The sequence below is a fragment of the Hirundo rustica genome, chromosome 8 (genome assembly GCF_015227805.2).
Source record: "Hirundo rustica isolate bHirRus1 chromosome 8, bHirRus1.pri.v3, whole genome shotgun sequence".
NCBI classification, from domain to species: Eukaryota; Metazoa; Chordata; class Aves; order Passeriformes; family Hirundinidae; genus Hirundo; species Hirundo rustica.
In genome coordinates this window covers 30,740,713-30,751,691 of record NC_053457.1, presented here as the reverse complement: position 1 = coordinate 30,751,691, position 10,979 = coordinate 30,740,713, and positions in this window count along the sequence as shown.

Here is a 10,979-nt window from a genome sequence, read left to right as displayed (position 1 = left end):
TTTCAAGGACAGACTTTTGCTTTGCCCTTTTTTCACGCTTTGATCAGAGTTTTTTCTTTCCCCCATGGGTAGTTTTCTGTTTGCATTCAGTGTGTTTTCCATAGATTCACAGCTGGGTGCAGTTCCTACGAGCCTGTCAGCTTTAGTTAGCATAGGGGGAAAACACTGAAAGAATAATTTTGCATTTTTGCAATTCATTGTCACTGGCTAGTGTTAAGGAAATGCATCGGCTGATAATTAGTCATGTGCTCTCTCAGTATTACCTGATTGCCAGCAGCTTGATTTCAGGTTTAAATGTTGATTAACGGAAAGGGATGTGATTTAGTAACACTCCACACCTGAAGTGCAATTGGCTGGATAGATTGGACAAATACACCACTCTTCCTGAGGCGAAGGGTACCAGATTTGGAAATGGCACTGTAGGCAGTGTGAGGAACTTTATTTCTAAACATCCATCATTAAAAAGTCGTGAAATAATTTTTTTGTTTGGCTTCAATGCTCCTGGCAGCTTCCAGAGAAACATTAGAAAAATCTTGGGTCATCTATTTTGATGCCAAAGTAACTGCAGAAGCCTTTCTTCTTACCCTTCATACTCCTTGCTAGTTTTTAATCCAACTGTGCTTTGTCCTTTCTATTTTCACCCCTGAGTGTCCGAGCAATATCTCTGTATTCCTCCTTGGCATTCCCTTCCCACATCCCTGTAATTCTATTTTCCTTTACAGTCAGGTTACTTTGCCCTTCTGAAATGTGTTTTTGAAAAGGCTTCTGTGTGCTTTTTAGAGAGAGTCTGTTGTGCATTAAACAGAGATTGGAGAGTCTGGTTTGGGAAGGAACCTCCTCAGAACAAGAGTAACACAAGAGGGTCTCCTGACAGGCAGTACAGAGGATAAAAGAGATTTGTTTGGGACTAGAACATTTTCTGAAGTGCCTGTAAATGTACTGCTGAAAAACAGCTGTGTGTTGTGTTTTATAACAGAAAAAATACAAAACTACTGGAATGAACCATTAGCTTTTTGGCAAGAAAATGAAAACTCTCAAAACCCAGTGAAAGCAGCTCTGCATAAGAATTTTCACCTGGATTTATTTTTAGCTTTCTTTTAACTGAAGTAACTTTTTGTGGCAGCTGCAGTTACCTCTAAAGGAAGAGGAACTCTGGTATTGCCTCCTTCCCCATGAAAATCTCAAACTTGCAATGGGAATATTTCTATTTCAGTGAGCACTAAGAAAAGAACAAGCTACTTCCTTCAAAGCAATGTGTTCATGGTTAATATCTGCAATGTACACTGTGGCTTATGGACAAGGTATTTATTTCCCTCTGTTGCACGGGCTGTTAAGAGCAAATCAATGGGACCATTTTCAAAATCAAATTAGAATGTTTTGACTTCCTACAATTCTTTTATTCTGGAATGGCAAATTGCACTTTGATGACTACCAAGCTGGTGCACATAAAAAGATTCCTTAATCTACTGTTGGGCTGCCTTCCTCAGTTAAAATACAGTTTATACTATACCAAGGCCACATTTAACTCATAATTTCTCCAAAGTAAATGGCAGGCTGTTCTTCATGGCCACTGTAATAAAATTTGCATCTCATTTAAAACAGATTCCACTTGCTTTTCCTCAGTCTGAAAAAAAAATTGGTTTCATTACCCTTTGGAAGGACTTATCTCCATTTCTTTACTTTTAATTTGGGCTGGCTTTTTTTAAAGAGCAAAATAGCTCACATTACAAAAAGAAAAATTCTGCATTTAGAATGGATAAAAAGTAAAATTTCAGGATCATTGGAATATGTCTTTTAGCAAAAGAAGATTTTTTTAAAGGTTGTTGTTGTTGTTGTTGGTTTTTTTCTGATACCATTTAGCCAACTTAGATTGATTTTGCAATTAGCTTTCTTGGAAGTTGCCTTAATTTCCCTAGGTGTTTGTTTGTTTGGTTGGTTTTTTTAATATTATAGAAACAAAAAAATCATCATCTTTGTAACATTACTGGTATCCACTGACTCTAGCTTTTTCCTCAAGATGTATCAGAAGATTAGACAGTAAAACAGCAAAAGTAACAAAATATGCATATTCCATTTTTGCATCACTTTATGTGCTGTGAATACTGTGGAGGCCAAGCATCAAATGACACCTGAGGAAAAGGAGATGTTGCCAAGTGCTGAAGTGTCATACATGTCTTTTTGTCACTTTTCCCTGGGTTTGGCTGTCCTTGGAAAAGGAAATGTATTAGCTATTCAGTGTAAAAATCTGTCAGTCATATGTGATGGAAATAAATGCAGGAAAAGTGAGGGGGGCAGAGGGTTGAATCACATTCCTCTTGCTCCCTGCTCTCCTGGCACTCATTATTTGTCCAATATTTATGAATCCTTATGCATTGTTTCCATCTGCGTCATGCCCAGGAGCCCCAGTTCTGGACAAGGACCCCACTGCGCCAGGAGCTGTGCAGGGACAGCAACGTCTGCTCAGATCCCAGGGATTCAGCACTGTTACAAAAGGCAAGGTCAACAACAACCAGGTGTTTAAGGGATGAACAGAAGATATGAGGCGTTTTTCATCAGCTTGGAAGCTAGTGGTCTCAGCATTCCAGGATTTAAGCACTACCGAGTTTTGATGGAAAACATACTTTAGTACTCTATTCAATTAAGAAAGTTTTAACACTAAATATTTATATCACTCTAGTGGACTCCATTCTCTGCATTGAGAATAACACGCTTTCAAAACAGCACATGTGCTTGTACAGCTGCAGCAAGAGCATGTGCAACAAACTAACTCGGGGTCAAACTCTCCTCACCCCAGAAGTTGCTCCAGAGGGAACTTTTCAGAGTAAATTCTGACACGCTGTGACATTCAGCAACAATACTGAATGCTGCTAAAGCCAGTTTAAATAATCCTTTCCTCCTTCCCAGCTGTGTGTTTCTATTCCTGTCCCATGCCTGCACTGGATAGCCACAAGCATTTGTGCAGCATATTGTCAACTGGATTTGCAGATGCACAATAACCTATTAAGTACTATTTATGAAACTGGGCTCCAAATTGTAGTAACTGAAGCTAGAACAAACTTACCTGGCCTTACTGAGCAGAAGGAGCCTAATTCTGTGGGGTCAGGACTCACTTTGGTGTCACTCAGACAGTGCCAGTGTCACAGTGAGCAGAGTCAGACCATGTCTAAGGTATGGACACATTAATGCCAACCATACCTACGTTAGGAAACAGTGCGATAAAATTGGAAAGGGCTTGGAGAGCTAAAGAGCTGGTGCTGAGGATCCAGCTTCTGAACTATGCACACTCCAGGGGCTTTATTTAAGATTAGATCTAGTTTTGTCCTACAGACCCCTTAGCAGCTGGAGCCTGTCAGAGGCAGTTCTGAAGTGCATCTCCTGTTTTCTGTGGTACCTCTTAAGGAACCCAATCCATGTGCTCACATAGAGAACAGCAGAGCCCTGGGATGAGCCAGGATGAGAGAGTGTCATCCAAAGGAGCTTTTTCAGGGACCATCACCTTTCCCAAATGCCATGAGGTGGCACAGTAAGAGTGGTCTTCTGGAAGCCTTGCTGTACCTCAGACAGATTCACTAACACACAGATGAGGTGACTGTTTTTAACACTGTAAGTGAAATTGCTCTGGCAGAAATTTGGAGCCATAACAAACCTCGCTGACACATACCACAGGTCTCCAAGAGAACTCATATTTACAGAACCTCAGACTCTACATAGTGCTGCATTTACACTGCAGATACACCTCAGTGTTTAGGAGGAGTAGGGATGTGTGAAGTTCAAAAAGTGACAGTCTCTTCCCAAGAGCAGAATCTGTAGCTGCCAGGCAACAGTTTAGGTCAAAAAATACTTACCAGCTTTTCCTTCATCTGTGGCATGTGGATAAAAAAGTCCTATATAGATCTTGCAGTCCTCAAGCTCTTGATGCTCAGTTAAGTACTGTGCCAGTAATTAGAATTCTTATGACTCTCAAGGGTTGAACGAGAAGATTAAAAGAACTTTATTTTCCTGTGAGATTATATGTTCTATACTTGAGTGGCTGGGAGAGATGATCATTGCTATATGCAGGCTAAAAGTGTTTATTGCTGGCTTTGCTTTTCTTGTGCAATGCTATGTAGGTCATTGTCAAACCTAGGGAAAGAAGATAGAGATGAGACTGAAAAAGAAGACTGAAAATCAGGAATCGTGAGTCCTCGTCCTTGAACACACAGCAGGTTCTTTACACCACACTTCTACACTTCTAAAAGTAACATTGTTCCCTACTATGCAAAAGTGTTATAGCCTGACTATATTGATCTGTGTAAAATGTTTTAAACGGCCATGGCAACAGTTTACATTTGTATTTACATGCAGGCAAATGAAAGCAAGGTCTATCTTTTATGGTAATAATAATAAAATAGAATTTATGTATGGTCACACCTCAAACAAATTGGGGAAGTTCTGTATTTTTGTTGGAGTCAGTCAGGTTCTGCATTTGCAGGGGGGACCGCCAGTGAGAATCAAGATTGGAGTGGAACAAGGTGGAATAAGAGCCACGTGAAACACTTGGCAGTGTGCTTTTCATTTTGATATTTTAATTATATTACAATGTCTATCTATCTGAACAATTTATATACTGCATTTCTGTAATAGGTTTTTACCCTGGCTCTGTGGCTATGTGTGATAAATTAGACAGCTTTGACAGCTATGGAGCGACACAAATGACTCAGCTTCACCCGATGTTTCTGAGATAAGGTCAAAGGCATTCCTAAACAAAATTTTAAAATCTCCTAGAAACTTCATATAAATGGTCAATTGCCTCTTTGGGGGAAGACATACATGAAGAATTGCAAGGCACCCTTTCGTTTATTAAGGCCATGTACACCATTACACCATATAGGATGTGGGAGGAAATGTAGGATGTAGGAGAACTGTCCCTGAGTAATTACTGAAGGGAAAATTACAAGCATGTGTTGTTGTTGCAGGAGTTGCACTAGGTCATCAGTCTGGTAGGACGGGGTGGAGACATGATCAGCTTGGGGAATTAAGTGCTGACCTTTGAAAACTGACAGCGGATGAGGGCCCAGAAAGTAGGAAAAGTACTCGGGTTTCTAATTTCCTACTGTTTTCCAAGGTCTGTGAAACCACTGGGCAGTTATAACTTCCTATATTGAGGAACCTGTGCCACCATCCTGACCTTAACAAAGGGATAGGATGAAGAGTCACAGAATTTTAGATCAGTCAGATCCTTTTTCTCAAATGAAAAGAAAGAACAGAAAAAGAATTATCAAAGTATATCAAAGTATGTACTTTCAAGTACCTGCAAGACAATGGAGTGAACAGTTAAGATAATAAGCATGAAATTGAATCGACATCCTTTGTTCTTATGACAGTCTAGCAGTCCTGGGCAATAGCTGTGTCTGCATTTAATATAACCTTTGATCCTGTGATTTCCCTATAACTATCTAAGGAAACATGGCCCACTTCTGGCACCTCCACAGCCCTAACATTTGGGAATTTTCTCCTGGAGAGTGGTTACTAATGGTTCACACTCTAGTTTGGTGCCATCCTGTATCTTTGCCAATTGCCCAAATAATGGAATAACAAGTGCACTTAGTAAACACATCAGGTCAGAAGGGTCAGAAAGCCCACTGTGAATCAGGATTCCATTATGAGGTTATTGTGGCAAGGTGAATAAATTACCTGAAATGAATGAAATGCCTGGCAAGAGGAAAAATTTTCAAGATTAATAATCTTCTGTATAAATACAAGCTCAGGAACAGCTGGTTAATCAGGAGTTCTGGGGTAATCCTAGACCATAAATTGATAAAGGAACCAGTAAAAAAAAAGTGGAAAAAATCCATTTCTACTACAATGAATACACAGGAGCATTATGCATAAGATCTATGCAGTAATCCTTTTACTCTACTCTGAGCCAGACCTCAGTGGCAATTCTATATTCAGTTTGATACAACTATTTTAAGAATTATCTATAAAAAACAAGCCAAAGGAAATCAAAGGTAATCTAAACTTCAAAAGCTGAGAACTATTATTTGAACAACAGGGATTTTTTGGACTAGTTTCTCATTGGAAACAGGAAAACTGTCTTGAAACACACAAGAATTGCTGGAAAGAGGACAAGAAAAACTGGTTTCCTTGCCCAGTGTCGCTGAACCGTAGAATGGTGGAGACTGAAAGGTACCTGTGGTTCAAGCCCTCTGCTCACAGCAGGATCAGCTAGAGAAGGTTGTCCAGGTTCATGTCCAGTGGGGTTTGGTATGTCCAAAACAGGGACTCCACCCCCACAGGGCAATCCGTGCCACCGTTTGACCACCTTCACAGAAAAATAAAAACTCTTAACTCTAAGGGAAATTCCCTGTGTTTCAGTTTGCAGCCATTTCCTCTTGAGCCTTCACAGGATTTCCATGAGAAGAGTCTAGCTCCATCTTCTTTTCTTCCTCCCATCAGGCATTTTCACACACTGAAAATGTTCCCCCCTGAGTCTTTCCATTTTGGGGCTGAACAATCCCAAGACTTGTTCCAGAAAATACAAGTACTGAGCATAATCACGGGACGAATGAGTTAGACAAACAAAGAAGGAGTTAGAAACAAAGCATTTGGCTGAACAGGCCTGGGAATAGAGGGCTCAATGACATTATCCACCGCTGCTGTTGTTTATGAACATGTTAGGCAAGACAGGAATGAGGTAACGTGACCTCTTCCTATTCACAACCTAAAAGGATTTGCTGCACCCTAATTTTTATGAATCTCAGTCTCTTTGCCCATTTCCACATTTCTTTAACCTTTTTTTCACCCATTCCCTGTCTTCCTTGTCTCATGCATGTATCTGTTAAGCAGCAGTAGAAGTTTCTGCCAAGGTGTAGCAGCCCCACAGAACCGCAAACCCTTGCCAGCTGCAAGAAATTGCAACATTCACCCTGCTCAACCCTCTTTGCTTTCTGTGCCCCTCCCGGCTGGGTTCTGAGCCTTCGGAACAACGGCCTGAATGCCGTGTCCTGCGTGCAGCTCCTGTGAGGTCACTGTTTCGTTATCAATATTGTGCAAATTGAACTTAGGCAGCCAGAGCCACCTGAGAAATGGTGTAGGATTGTCACATTTCAGGCCAGTGGATTCCAGCACTTCCCTGAGGCTGTAGATACTTCACCAGAAGGTTTGGGCCACAGCTTCTCAATTTATTGTTTTAATTAAGAAAAGAAAGCCTCCTCCGTAAGAATTTTGTTTATTTCTGTGACATTTATCAATGCTTTCTTATTTTTTCCTAGGCAGCTGTTGTAAGCTGTGGAAGGAAAAAGGAAAAAAAAAAGAGAAGAAAGGCTGACATTCCATTTCTCCCCCTTAGACATATTTACCTCTTTACAGGAAAAGCAGCCCTGAATGTGCCAAAAAACCCACCCCAAAAGTGAGAAAGCAAACATGAGCAAGTCCCCAGATAACTTTCCTGCTCAACTAAACCAGTTTGAAACGAGGTTTCTGAGACCAGCTGGTGCATCACACAAGCAATTGTTCTGTTCGGCTGATTTGATTTGCCTTGAGCTGCGACGTTGATTACAGTGAAAAAATAAACACAAACTCCAGTTAAATTTGCTAACAATCTTAAAAATAGGAGCACCTGCCCTGCTGTTAACCAAACACAGCATCCAAAAGCAAACACAGTTTAAGACTAACAAAATTAACCATGGTCATAAGTTTGATTCTCAGTTGGAGTATGCAATTTTAAATATCAGTTTTATTTAATATATTTTACTCCGTTTAATAAAGATGAAATGAAAAATTTACGTCCTGCTAGAGTTTTATAATAATGTCTCTGGGGGAAGGGTTTGGGGAGCACTGGGAATTAACACACTGGGTTATATAACTGACACTGCAAATAAATCACTGTGCTACTTGTAAACTGGAATAATGGGCACAAGACCTATGCCCATGGAGTATTTCATGACTGGAAAGCACTTTGGAATCAGGTAATTAAAAGACTACATAAGTACGCACAGGAGCATGCAAAGTTCCCTGAGATGGAAATTAGGTGAAAAATAAACCCCAACGATTGTGATAATAGGATTAATTTACGTGCACACTAGTTCCATGGTGCAAAGACCAAATTTTGCTCTGTGCTTTACATATCCTCTTCCTACAGTCCAGTTTGTTCAAGGGAAGGCTGTCTCAGCTATGCAATCATAAAGATTGGAGCAATCCTTAGAGCCGGATTTGTGGCTCCTTGGCAGCTTTTATTGGTGACATAAGTGGCTCTGAAGGGATAGGAAATCACATCCTCCTGGCAAAAAGTGGCTTATATGAATTCTGACCTGGCCTGGCTTTGACCAAGAGCACCCTCAACAAAAGAAATATTTACTGAATAGATTGTGATTTTAATAACTTGCCCTTTCAAAAAGGGTTTTTTCAGAAATCGAAGTGTAGCTATGCCCATGCTGGTCAGAAGGGAGCTCTGCAGATTGTTAGCCTAACCTTCCACTTGAGGCAGCGCTTCATTTAAAAGCAGGGCTGAAATTTTATACTTCGCTCCTCCTCACGGTACATCTTCCCAGTCTGTAGAAGGAAAAATAACCGATACAAAGCACTGGAACTGCTTAAAGCCCGCCCTTATCTTGTAGTTTTGAGGTTTTGAAGGGTTCAGACACCGCTGAGAGCAACACCTGAGCGTCTGTGCCGTGAGACCGATACCAGCACTGCCCTCTCCGGCCAGACGCGCGGGGCTCAGCGCCCGCCCCCGCCCCGGGGCCGGTCTCAGCTGGGGCTCTGACGTCACATCCCCGTTTTTCTGGAAAATCGCCGCTTTGGGGTTTCGGCCGCCATCCGCGGGGCGCTGCCGCCCCCTGCCGGCCGCGCTGCGTCACGGGGCTCTGACGTCATCCCCTGGGTGCGGCGCTCTGCCGTGCCGCCCCCTGCCGGCCGCGCTGCGTCACGGGGCTCTGACGTCATCCCCGCGGTGCGGAGCGCTGCCGTGCCGCCCCCTGCCGGCCGCGCTGCGTCACGGGGCTCTGACGTCATCCCCGCGGTGCGGAGCGCTGCCGTGCCGCCCCCTGCCGGCCGCGCTGCGTCACGGGGCTCTGACGTCATCCCAGCGTTGCGGCGCTCTGCCGTGCCGCCCCCTGCCGGCCGCGCTGCGTCACGGGGCTCTGACGTCATCCCCGCGGCGCGGAGCGCGGGTTTGTCACGGGCTCGGCTTTGGTGCCAAGGCTCTAATGGAGCCTTTTCCGGGCGCACCTGTGTGGAGTCACCGAATCGCAGAATGGCCGAGGTCGGGAGGGACCTTCGGGATCATCCAGGGCTGTCGCCCGCCCCGAAACCACAAACCGCATCGCTCTCCGGGCTCCTCTCGCACACTGCCGGGGATGGTGACTCCACCAGCCCCATGGGCAACCAATTCCCAACGCTTGAGAGTGAAAATGCAGAGAGTGAAAAAAAATTTTTCTGATATTTAATCTGAATGTCCCCATCTCCAAATCTGTGTGATGAATGCTACATTACCATTTACTGGCACTGTTGGGCTCTTCCACTGAGTGGATTTTGCCTTTATCAGAGCTTTATGTAACAAAAGATGCTAGATAGGAACAAGTTCCTCAGCTCAAGTCCAAGGAAATTCAGGAGTTTAGATTTAAATCTGACAGATTCTCGGGGTTTTGTTTTTGCCAAGATGCGCCATATACACATGACCTGCTTGAGTCAGACTGGAAATGTCCATTTGAGCTAATATAAAAATTGAGTCTTTTCTTGCTCTGTCTTTTACATAAATATTCTCGGGCTCTGTTCCAGCTTCTGGAAGCAAAGGAAGCTTTGGCCATGCAGTCCTTGAGACACAAAATCCATCAGGGAGGACGGGGGAAATTGTCAGCACAAAAAGCTCCTTAAATCTCCTTCCTCTGAGAGGAGAGTTACAGGAAAAGAAACCGCAGGAGGGGATTACACCGATGGATCAGGCTTCATTAACAGCTGCTGGAGACTCATGCAGAGCTCCCAATGGAAAACTGAGGGACAAAAAGTGAAAATATCACCATGCGACACTGAGACAATTTCACCCTCTTGGTGACGTAGCTTGGATGGATAAAATATGCATCAATTATAAAGATAAATGCTTTAAGCCTCTCTGTAAAAATCTGAGAACACAATTAATTTTAATGTAATTAAACCAAGAAAGCATCACTTATGGTAAAGAAATAACTTCCATCAGCTGTATCAGCAGAAAGTACAATACACACTCACAAATAATAAAGGTATGTCTCAATTCTACATTCTTTGTTTGATAAAAGCTTAATATTCAAATGAGTGAGTAAAAATTTGCAAACTTTTTCTGGGTGAACAAGGCCTGGCTGATTCATTCTCTCCTGTAGAAAAGCCAGGCCCATCACACCAACACTGACCTGCTCACTAATCTCAAAAGTAGATGTCACTGAGGGCCAAGGTATTTGAAACCACAGCTTCCTCCAGAGTTTTTTCCACTTCAATTTACCATCCTTTCCCTCAGTTAGGTTGTGCTCAGTTTCAAACCTGCAGGAAATTAAGAGCTGCTGGAAAAAAATCTAGATTTGTTCTTTCTGAATCTGCAGGCTTGTATTTCTTTTGAGATTGATGGCTTAGGATTGTTGATGATTTTGAGATTTGGAATGAGGATTACAGTGGTGGTTATGGAATAAAGAAGTGCAGAAATAAGCCAATGGCTTTCTTTCGGGTTTATAAACTGAAACAAACTCTAATGCCTGTGTTGGGGATAATTATCTCCGTGTAGATCCCAGACTGGAAATGTTTATTGCTTTTATGTGAGTATCTAGAGTGCCACGTGCAAGCAGGGTTCTACAAAACCCAGCTTGGAAGCCGAATCTGAAACTATCCCCTGTTAAAATGCTGGATATCAACGTTGTTTGTTGTAACTGGAACTGCAGGAGCCCACGGCCTCCAACGCAAACCTGACGCCTTTTATAAGCTTTGAAAAGAAATCCTAGGGATGGCAGCATCCCCCAGAGCCTGGGGAGCATCCT